Genomic DNA, 12,868 nt, shown 5'->3' with positions numbered 1-12,868 from the left:
ATTTATATTTATATTTATATTTATATTTATATTTATATTTATATTTATATTTATATTTATATTTATATTTATATTTATATTTATATTTATATTTATATTTATATTTCTATTTATATTTATATTTATATTTATTTTATATTTATATTTATATTTATATTTATATTTATATTATATTTATATTTATATTTATATTTATATTTATATTTATATTTATATTTATATTTATATTTATTTTATATTTATATTTATATTATATTTATATTTATATTTGATATTTATATTTATATTTATATTTATATTTATATTTATATTTATTTATATTTATATTTATATTTATATTTATATTTATATTTATATTTATATTTATATTTATATTTATATTTATATTTATATTTATATTTATATTTATATTTATATTTATATTTATATTTATATTTATATTTATATTTATATTTATATTTATATTTATATTTATATTTATATTATATTTATATTTATATTTATATTTATATTTATATTTATATTTATATTTATATTTATATTTATATTTATATTTATATTTATATTTATATTTATATTTATATTTATATTTATATTTTATATTTATATTTATATTTATATTTATATTTATATTTATATTTATATTTATATTTATATTTATATTTATATTTATATTTATATTTATATTTATATATTTATATTTATATTTATATTTATATTTATATTTATATTTATATTTATATTTATATTTATATTTATATTTATATTTATATTTATATTATATTTATATTTATATTTTATATTTATATTTATATTTATATTTATATTTATATTTATATTTATATTTATATTTATATTTATATTTATATTTATATTTATATTTATATTTATATTTATATTTATATTTATATTTATATTTATATTTATATTTATATTTATATTTATATTTATATTTATATTTATATTTATATTTATATTTATATTTATATTTATATTTATATTTATATTTATATTTATATTTATATTTATATTTATATTTATATTTATATTTATATTTATATTTATATTTATATTTATATTTATATTTATATTTATATTTATATTTATATTTATATTTATATTTATATTTATATTTATATTTATATTTATATTTATATTTATATTTATATTTATATTTATATTTATATTTATATTTATATTTATATTTATATTTATATTTATATTTATATTTATATTTATATTTATATTTAATATTATATTTATATTTATATTTATATTTATATTTATATTTATATTTATATTTATATTTATATTTATATTTATATTTATATTTATATTTATATTTATATTTATATTTATATTTATATTTATATTTATATTTATATTTATATTTATATTTATATTTATATTTATATTTATATTTATATTTATATTTATATTTATATTTATATTATATTTATATTTATATTTATATTTATATTTATATTTATATTTATATTTATATTTATATTTATATTTATATTTATATTTATATTTATATTTATATTTATATTTATATTTATATTTATATTTATATTTATATTTATATTTATATTTATATTTATATTTATATTTATATTTATATTTATATTTATATTTATATTTATATTTATATTTATATTTATATTTATATTTATATTTATATTTATATTTATATTTATATTTATATTTATATTTATATTTATATTTATATTTATATTTATATTTATATTTATATTTATATTTATATTTATATTTATATTTATATTTATATTTATATTTATATTTATATTTATATTTATATTTATATTTATATTTATATTTATATTTATATTTATATTTATATTTATATTTATATTTATATTTATATTTATATTTATATTTATATTTATATTTATATTTATATTTATATTTATATTTATATTTATATTTATATTTATATTTATATTTATATTTATATTTATATTTATATTTATATTTATATTTATATTTATATTTATATTTATATTTATATTTATATTTATATTTATATTTATATTTATATTTATATTTATATTTATATTTATATTTATATTTATATTTATATTTATATTTATATTTATATTTATATTTATATTTATATTTATATTTATATTTATATTTATATTTATATTTATATTTATATTTATATTTATATTTATATTTATATTTATATTTATATTTATATTTATATTTATATTTATATTTATATTTATATTTATATTTATATTTATATTTATATTTATATTTATATTTATATTTATATTTATATTTATATTTATATTTATATTTATATTTATATTTATATTTATATTTATATTTATATTTATATTTATATTTATATTTATATTTATATTTATATTTATATTTATATTTATATTTATATTTATATTTATATTTATATTTATATTTATATTTATATTTATATTTATATTTATATTTATATTTATATTTATATTATATTTATATTTATATTTATATTTATATTTATATTTATATTTATATTTATATTTATATTTATATTTATATTTATATTTATATTTATATTTATATTTATATTTATATTTATATTTATATTTATATTTATATTTATATTTATATTTATATTTATATTTATATTTATATTTATATTTATATTTATATTTATATTTATATTTATATTTATATTTATATTTATATTTATATTTATATTTATATTTATATTTATATTTATATTTATATTTATATTTATATTTATATTAATATTAATATTTATATTTATATTTATATTTATATTTATATTTATATTTATATTTATATTTATATTTATATTTATATTTATATTTATATTTATATTTATATTTATATTTATATTTATATTTATATTTATATTTATATTTATATTTATATTTATATTTATATTTATATTTATATTTATATTTATATTTATATTTATATTTATATTTATATTTATATTTATATTTATATTTATATTTATATTTATATTTATATTTATATTTATATTTATATTTATATTTATATTTATATTTATATTTATATTTATATTTATATTTATATTTATATTTATATTTATATTTATATTTATATTTATATTTATATTTATATTTATATTTATATTTATATTTATATTTATATTTATATTTATATTTATATTTATATTTATATTTATATTTATATTTATATTTATATTTATATTTATATTTATATTTATATTTATATTTATATTTATATTTATATTTATATTTATATTTATATTTATATTTATATTTATATTTATATTTATATTTATATTTATATTTATATTTATATTTATATTTATATTTATATTTATATTTATATTTATATTTATATTTATATTTATATTTATATTTATATTTATATTTATATTTATATTTATATTTATATTTATATTTATATTTATATTTATATTTATATTTATATTTATATTTATATTTATATTTATATTTATATTTATATTTATATTTATATTTATATTTATATTTATATTTATATTTATATTTATATTTATATTTATATTTATATTTATATTTATATTTATATTTATATTTATATTTATATTTATATTTATATTTATATTTATATTTATATTTATATTTATATTTATATTTATATTTATATTTATATTTATATTTATATTTATATTTATATTTATATTTATATTTATATTTATATTTATATATATATTTATATTTATATTTATATTTATATTTATATTTATATTTATATTTATATTTATATTTATATTTATATTTATATTTATATTTATATTTATATTTATATTTATATTTATATTTATATTTATATTTATATTTATATTTATATTTATATTTATATTTATATTTATATTTATATTTATATTTATATTTATATTTATATTTATATTTATATTTATATTTATATTTATATTTATATTTATATTTATATTTATATTTATATTTATATTTATATTTATATTTATATTTATATTTATATTTATATTTATATTTATATTTATGTTTATATTTATATTTATATTTATATTTATGTTTATATTTATAAAGTCATACCTCGAAATAAGGCAACTTTATTTTCGTTACGTTATATCGAGTTACGTTGTAAGGATGCACGAAAAAAATTATTTGTTTTTTGATGCAAAATTTTTGATGGTTACTCAAAAGTGCGCAAAAACTTATATTCCTTCACCTAAATGTATATATAAACCTGTCTTATGTCCCAATACAATTTTCGTAGACAAACATAACCTGTCACAAAACATTGAAAAAATAAATGTCAATTTTACCCCATTTTACGGTACTTATTGGTTTTAAAACTTACTTAAAACATTTAATCGGAACATTATACACCCCAAAAATAATTGTTGTTCTTTAATTTTGGGAAATTAAATAAAGTTACGTTATATCGAGGTTGCCTTATATGGAGGTATGACTGTATTGGGTGGTATTCGCTCATTTTCAGCAGCTTTTCTGCCATCAATCTGACACCGGAAATACCCATATTGGAAGGTATTTAGTTATTTTGGTTGTTTTCCAGAAACTAAAAGTGGTCGTCCTTAAATTCAAAATGGTGTCCAGGGTCAATGTTTGGTTTCCAAACATCATCTTGATTACGGAAATATCCATATTGAGTATTATTCGGTCAATTTCGACTGTTTCCTAGAAGTTGCCATTTAGCAATTCAAAATGGGGCCTGAGGTCATTTGTTAGCTCATTACATCATTCTGGTTCCAGAGATATTCATATTGGATGATATTTGGTTATTTTAGGCTGTTTTTCACAAACCGGAAGTCGCCATCTTGTATTTCAAAATGGTATTTAAGATAATTTCTGGCCCCTGAGCGTCATTCTGGTTAAAGAAACACCCATGTTGGGTGTTATTCGATCATTTCCGGATGTTTCCCAGGAACCGGAAGTCGCCAACCTAGAATCCAAAATTGGGTCTGTGGTCGATTTCAGCTGCTGTGTATCATTCTAGATCCGGAGATACTCATGTTAGACGGAAATCGGCCGTTTTTGGCTGTTTTCCAGGAACCAGAAGTTGCCATTCTACAATTTATAATGGTTTCTGAGATTAATTTTTAGCTTCTTGTATCATTCTGGCTCCGGAGATACTCATATTGGGTGGTATTTGGTCACTTTGGGCTGTTTTTCAGAAACCGAAAGTCGTCATTTTGGACTTTAAAATTACCTGTGAAATCAATTTCTGTCATCTGGGCGTAATTCTTGTTCCGAAAACATTCATATTGAATGATATTTGGTCATTTCCGGCTGCTTGCCAGACACCGGAAGTCACCATCTTAAAATTCAAGATTGTGTCTGTGATCGATTTTCAGCTTCTGTGCATCTTTCTGGTTCCGAAGATACCTATATTTAATGAGAATCGTCCAGTTCAAGCTGTTTTCCAGAAACCGGAAGTTGCCATCTTACAATCCAAAATGTTGCCTGAGGTCGATTATGGAACATATTTGTTACCACTAAAAACATTCACTGCCAAAATGGTTCCATTCAGTTGATTAGTTCGCGAGATGTGCCGAAATCAAATTTGGTTGTATTTTCTTGATTGGTTCTTGAGCTGTGCGAAATTTGTGTTTCATTTGTATGGGACCCCTCCTTATAGAAATATAGAAAATGGGGGGGGGGGTTGTTATCATTATGCACATATTTGTTACCTCTAAAAACATTCACCTGCCAAATTTGGTTCCATTTAGTTGGTTAGCTTTCGAGATGTGCAGAAATTTGTGTTTCAGTTGTATGGAACTCCTACTTTCCAGAAAAGGGAGGGGTGTCGAATCATTATATATATATATATATATATATATATATATATATATATATATATATATATATATATATATATATATATATATATATATATATATATATATATATATATATTTGTTGCCCCTAAATACATTCACATGCTAAATTTGGTTCAATCTACTCGGTTAGTTCTCGAGATGTGCAGTAATTTGTGTTTCATTTGTATGGCACCCCTCTCTTCCAAAAGAAGGAGGGGCACCCTTTATATGTATAGATTACAACATCAATATTTTAGAACCTAATGAGTAAATATACATTTATTGGATTGAGGCGATCATGTAAATCTATTTTTTCAAATAAAAGTTTGAATGAGAAAGGCTGGGTCTGACCGCTAGGTGGATTAATTTTGGTTTTTTTTCTAAATGTTTCGTGATTCCTTCCTTATCCTCGGTCTCGCGCATCACTGCCACAACTGCCAGTGTTTTGCGAAGCCAACTGTATCTCCACCTGCCTGTAAGGACGTGGTCGGCACCTTTATTGGTCTATGAAAAATTGGGTCATTGAACGATGCAACAAGAAACGAGAGGAATGACCACTCCCAGTCTTTCTTTCAGTTGATTCATTGTGCGTTTTCAGTGACTCGGAGCCATCAGCGAGTAACAATTATTGATATGTACAGTCAACACTAAGCTAAACAATAAAGAGAGCTAACTTACAAGGAGAAATATTATGTGATTATAATCTATAATCGATGCGAATGACCAATATTGACCCGCTAAAGCCGGTAAAATTTAATGAATTTAATAAAGTAGGTTAAACCCAGAGCAACCGAAAACGCGACAGACTGTATGCCAGAAAACGCATGGAAACATTGTTTACTTATCTGAAAAACAACATAATTATTCGTTTTTAATATCAATTAGAAAATGTGTTGCGCGTTAAAAAAACTTATGTTTTGTTTTCTTCATTTATATTGCTTTTTCTACTTAAATGGTTACATTTCACAACTATTAGAGGATTTGTTTGTAACTTGCCTATATTGAAGCTTTTCCGAGTAAGATTCATATAACTCTCTTTAAGATGAATTGTGAGAAATTCTTGGTGCTCATTCAGAAACTACGACAGGCACAGTATTGAAAAGTGAGGGTAAAACTCATTCGGGTGTTTTAGAAAATATGATGAAAGAAGGAATCATGGGAACCTGAGGGTGAACATTAGAACGGCGATGGAACTCGACTATTCGAATTTTGTTTAGTAGTGAGACTCAAAGGTTTAATATTCCTGAACAATATCCTCAAAAAAATTCCAGCTCCATCGGACATTAACATAATTTATTATGAGGAATTTCTGAGTCCCAAAAAGTCAATTCATGCATTTTAAAGACATTTAGTAAAGGGTTTTACTAAACTACCTTTGAAGCGTCTAGTGGAAAAATTTGAATCCACAGGCAGAGTACTGTGTCTTGAAGTAGAAGGCCTCTGACGCCGAACTTTTGTAGTAAATTTCAATAATCTCGACTCGTGTTTCTATCCATTATGAAATAGCAAACCTTACCTAAGATAAGAGAGCGAGAAAAAAAGCTTTTTTTTGCTGTCCCTATCGGTCTACTTTTATAGCGCTCTTATTGAAAGACCCTTTATAAACAAAATCAATATTGAACATACCATGAACTACTACCTGTGCATTTCTTCATCAGTCGAAAATGTTCCGTAAAGATTTGGACCTACGACTATGCGTTTTTAAAGTGGTCTTTTTAACCTTGTTAGTCCTACGTCTCTCCCAACTGGTCTCCAGGTACGATGCTGGCCTAACAAGCCAGTCGTCGTATGTTCGAGTTCCAGCTCGGGAGAGACTGTTAGTGTCAGTAGGATCGTAGCACTAGCCCCGCAATTGTCCTGTACACTTAAACAGTCGGCTGCGAAGTCTGTGTATAGTAAAACAGAAGGTCGAATTCCGATACGGAATGTAGCACCAAGGCTTTGCTTTGCTTTAGTCCCTCGTCTTACCCCTAGGCTAGTATTTTACATACAAGGCTGAAGATCTGTCTAACTTACCTTATTGGCATCCAATGGATTATCAGATAGATGAATCACTGCACCCGGATGAGTTTTTCTGATTCTGTAAAAGAAGATGATTCTGAAAAAATCTGAAGTTTGCAATACAAAATAGTTGAAGTCAAGAAATAGAATTAATACATTAGCTTTCGAAGGTTGTTTTTCTGCGAGCGGTCGTCGCAACGCGCTTGAATATGTAGCGGATAGTTTCGTAACAAAATATTCACAAAGAGAGTAGAAATTCTTTGAACAATTGGGTCTAATAAAATTACAAAGACCGGCGACATGTTATTTCAACTGAATTATAAGTAAAAGGTGAGCAGAACTCAGTTCTAATCTACAAAAAAAAAATACGGAACTAAACCAAAATTAGAAGTATTCCAAAAGTTCGAAACACCTGAACAAGAAGTGGAAGAGACATTCGAAAGTTCCAAATACCACGCATTAACTTTTTTTTCGAGTAGTGATTGTACTGAGCGCATTGAACTAGTAGCGTGTTTGATTAATTTTTTGATCGATCACTTTCATTCAATTACCACAGCTTATTATACACCTTTTATGACACGCTATTTGCATAAGTCGATACCGGAGGGATTTACGTCTTTTGGACGAAAACCACGCTTAGGAAAGTTACTAAAGTTGAACCATTACCAAAATGAAAAGACGCTCCGGAAAAACGATGAAAACAGATCGGACCTTTTGAAATGTTTATCTAGATATATCAACTTGTAAATTTTTAGTTATGCTCTTCTGATCGGGTCGGAACACTACAATCAGATGTTTCTAATGTTGAGCTGAACACAATATGTCGCTTTAGTGAGCCCCTTGTTCGAAGAGAGAAGCAGGCAAAAGTAGTCCGGAGAGTTTAGCTTTTTTTCGTCGTGAAAGTTGCGTTTACGGTACAACCTTTTTCAAGTTAACTGGACCAAGATGGCCGAAATGAGTTTCGGTGTAGAAAAGTTGAACGACTTCAACTACCAGATCTGGAAATTTCGAATTGAACTTGTGCTTTTGAATTAGGGCGTAAAGGATGTAGCAGACGCTGAAAAACCGGAGAGCCCAAATGCAAGTTGATGGAATACAGACTACCGTGACTATCTCCAGTCAAACATGTCATGTCATGGATGCTGAGATTGTGGTATAATCGAAGCGTCACTGTACTCATATACAGATTGGACTCGATTATATATCATTTTAAATTCCTCTATTTATAGTAGAAATCTTTTTTTATTTCAAGTATGTCCTATCTAAAGCTGAAACGTCGCAAGGAAACGTCAATAAAATACACTTGAGAAGAAGAGAGGAAGGGGTATCCGATAAAGTGTTTCCACTCATGCGAAAATTTTTGAGAATCTGTACAAAAGAAGAGGGTTTCGAAAATATTTATTTTTGTTCTGCGTAATCAATAGTTCCATAATTACTTCATAAAATACAAGAAAGGAACCTAAAACTTTTTCTGATATTAATAATGATAAAATAAAATATCAAAAAATATCAAAAAATAGATAAAAATAAGAAAATAAAATATATAAAATATTTAAAAGAAATCAAAATAGATTAAAATTTATATAAATAAATCAAAGTTAGATAAAAATATATAGGCTTTGAAAAATTAAACAAACCAAGTTCACGTCTAGGTTTAAAAGTAAACAAATAAATATACACTGATCAAAATTTTTCTTTACGTTTGAATACATAAATAACTACACGACATACTTAATTTTTTGCAAGAAATTTGTTTTCTGACTTTCCTCATAAATTTATTCAAATGATCTTGCATTTAAATATGAATTTCCTTAACGCAGTTGCTATTATTAGTAGTATTCCCTTCGTTTCTGAGGTGCATTTGTGCACCATTCAATATTGGTTTTTGAAACCGGAATGTTAAATAGAAGCCGGAATCCGACCTCAAACACCAATCTAATTCCAGATAACTACTTTTGGCTACTAGTACAATACCAAGTTTAAATTATGTCGAGGCCACATATTTTGATCAATCAATTTCCCTTCTTTGCATTACATTTGAAGTTTGAGAGACAGCCTGTAGTAATGTTTAAATAAGTCGTGTAATCTTTGAGAGAATAGACTTTCGTTGTTTCTCGAATTTAATACACAACCGTTGAAATAAAATTCCGATTATAATCGAACATAATGGGTACCCCTAGGGCAGCCAAACTTTTTATTTGATTACAAGATTGTTGAAATAAGCCCAGCCATCTTTGCGAAAACGAGAAAAATTTGAATAGTTATCGGACCACGTTTCTTTTCACAACTTTTGAACCACGTGTGCAATCATTATGAAATTCATCAGTTAACCCTTAACTAGCCCGTTCATTTGATATCAACATTGTTCAAATCGGTTGTGTAGTTTCTGAGGTATTTTCACATTTTGACACATCACAGACACATTTACAGTCCGATTACAATCAAATTCAATAGGGTGTTATAAGGCAGCTAGATCTTTCATTTGACACTCATTTTGTAGAAATTAGTTCAGCAATCTATGAGAAAAGTGAGTGAGTTTAAGTAGTCTTCGGAACATGTTTCTTTTCATTGCTGGATTTCACATTTTTAAACATAACTGGCAAAGCAGAAAAATCAATAGGGTCTCATGAGGCAACTAGACCTTCCATTTAACACTGATTTTATGAAAATCGGTCCAGCCATCTCTGAGAAACATGAGTGAGATTGAAGAGTCTCCAGAACAAGTTTATTCCATAACTTTTGAACCACATATCCAATCTCAATAAATTTCAAAACTTAAGGGTTTTGTAGGTAGCACGTTGATTTGAGATCAATTTGGTTCAAATCGGTTGTGAAGTTTCTGGAATAATAATGTTTCGTGATTTTCACGTTTTGGTACATAACCTCTAAACTAAAAATCCGATTACAATAAAATTCAATAGGGTCTTATGGGGAAACCAGACCTTTCATTTGCAATAAATTTCATGAAAATCGGTCCAGCCATCTCTGAGCAAATCGAGTGTGATTGGGAAAGCGTTACACACACACACTTAGACAGAGCTGTATGCCACCACGGGTCGGCGCGTGGCGACCGCCGAAGTCATGCAATATGGGCCTGACCACTGACAGTACCCTACAGTCCCAGACCAGCAGCGCGAGATCGCCTAGGGGTGTTGAAGGTCGAACACTGGGCAGTAGACTACACGGAAAAGCCACAAGTACCCGGAAGAATCCCCGACGGAGCGAGTAGTGCCGCTCTTACCATTCAAAATGTACTACCCCGCCCATTGGGGCCGATTCCAGTAAGTTCCCAATTACGGCAACAGGTCGCAACTTTCTTATGATTTGAGTCGGATTTCGTTCTTCGTACCACGATTCTGGGCTGGCACCTGCGCTGAGCTCTTTTAGTAAGGACCTGTGACAACGGTTTGAAACGGTGAGATAACAACCGGTGCAGGGATCTCAGTTTCGTAAAACCCTCAGGCCTTCCAGTACGTTCTGGTCCATTGCCTGGTGGGAATCAGGCAAGAGAAGGATCAGATGGTGAGAACTGGTCTTAGGGTCAGATTCCCTTTCCTGACTTACGCCGGTCGGGGGCGATATAGTCGCTCATGAGGCACTATGGGCGGCCTACCCTAGCCATGACCTCACTGCTTCGGCATAGCCCAACATGGTACACATAGGCGACTACTCCATTATGAACAAGGATAGGGGCTGGAAGGGAGACCCAATAAACAAAAATGAGCTCCAATACTAAACAAGCGACGAGTGTGGAGGGACTTCCAAATCCCTTCGCGCGAGGTGGCATCCAGCGGTCTCCGCAGAAAAAGGCGGAGACGGATGCAGTGAAACCCGGTGGCGGAAAGGCTAACACGCCAGTTTTTACACCGGATAGAACATTCGATGGTCCCTTGCTAGTCAAGGCCATCGAAAAGAGCAGGGACAAGCGGTATAGGGTGGCAGCGCTTTCCGAACAGCTGGATGCTATTATCGAGTTCGCGGCGAATAGGAGCAATATGTCCAGGGATCTGAAGCAGGGCCTCCTCCTGCTTCAAACTGATGCCCTCATGCCCTCATTCGCCGCGATCTGCTCTACGGGGCAGGTCGGTAAGCGAACGAGGCAGTCCCCGGGGGAAGCTACCTCCTATAATGTGAAGAAGCGGTTGGTGGAGCTAGCCTCATGATCTAGCACACCAACAGGCTCAAAGGCCGGTACATCAACCGGAGCGGCGACTGCGGGAAATCCATGGGTTACCGTAGTAGGGAAAGGGCGCAAGGTGGGTAAAAAGTGCCAGGACGGAGCGGCGACAAAACGTTCGCCAAATGTCAAAAAGGCGATGAGCAGGGGGAACGCCCTCATACTCAAGACTGACGGGTTTAAGTACACAGAAGTCTTGGAGAAAAAGATGAGTGAAACTCAGCTCAAGGATTTAGGGACGGATATGCGGACCATCGGTCGATCTCGTACTGGCGAGATGATTTCTGAGGATGCGAAAGAATGCGAAGAACAGGGCGCTTCCTACAAGGCGGTAGCCGAGCAGGTGCTTGGCAAAGAGGTGCAGATTCGGGCACTCACCTCGGAGGTGACTATCCAGCTTAAAAACCTGGATGAAATCACAGAGAGGTGCGACGTTGCACAAGCCCTCAAAGAGAAGTGCGGGGTGGAGGTGGCCACTGCGTCAATCCGCCTCCGAAAGGGTCCAGCAGGAACCCAGGTGGCCACCTTCCGGTTAGCATCGGCAGATGCGAACCTGGTACGAAAGGAAGGCAAGCTAAAGGTCGGCTGGTCAGTATACCCTCTGGGTGTACTTCAACAACCGGACGTTTGCTTCCGGTGCTTCGAGGGAACACATAGGTCCTGGACCTGCAAGGGGCCCGACAGGAGCCAGTTATGCAGATGTTGCGATGGTGCAGGTCATAAAGCGATGGATTGCGGGGAGTCTCCCAAGTGCATGGCGTGTTCCGGAAAACGGGACGCCGAACACTTTATGGGAGGCCCCAGGTGCCCAGCTGATAAGCTGGCTGCAAAACCACGGG

The sequence above is a fragment of the Wyeomyia smithii genome, chromosome 1 (assembly GCF_029784165.1).
Source record: "Wyeomyia smithii strain HCP4-BCI-WySm-NY-G18 chromosome 1, ASM2978416v1, whole genome shotgun sequence".
NCBI lineage: Eukaryota > Metazoa > Arthropoda > Insecta > Diptera > Culicidae > Wyeomyia > Wyeomyia smithii.
The sequence above is the reverse complement of the archived record's forward strand: the minus strand, read 5'-3'. Positions refer to the sequence as shown.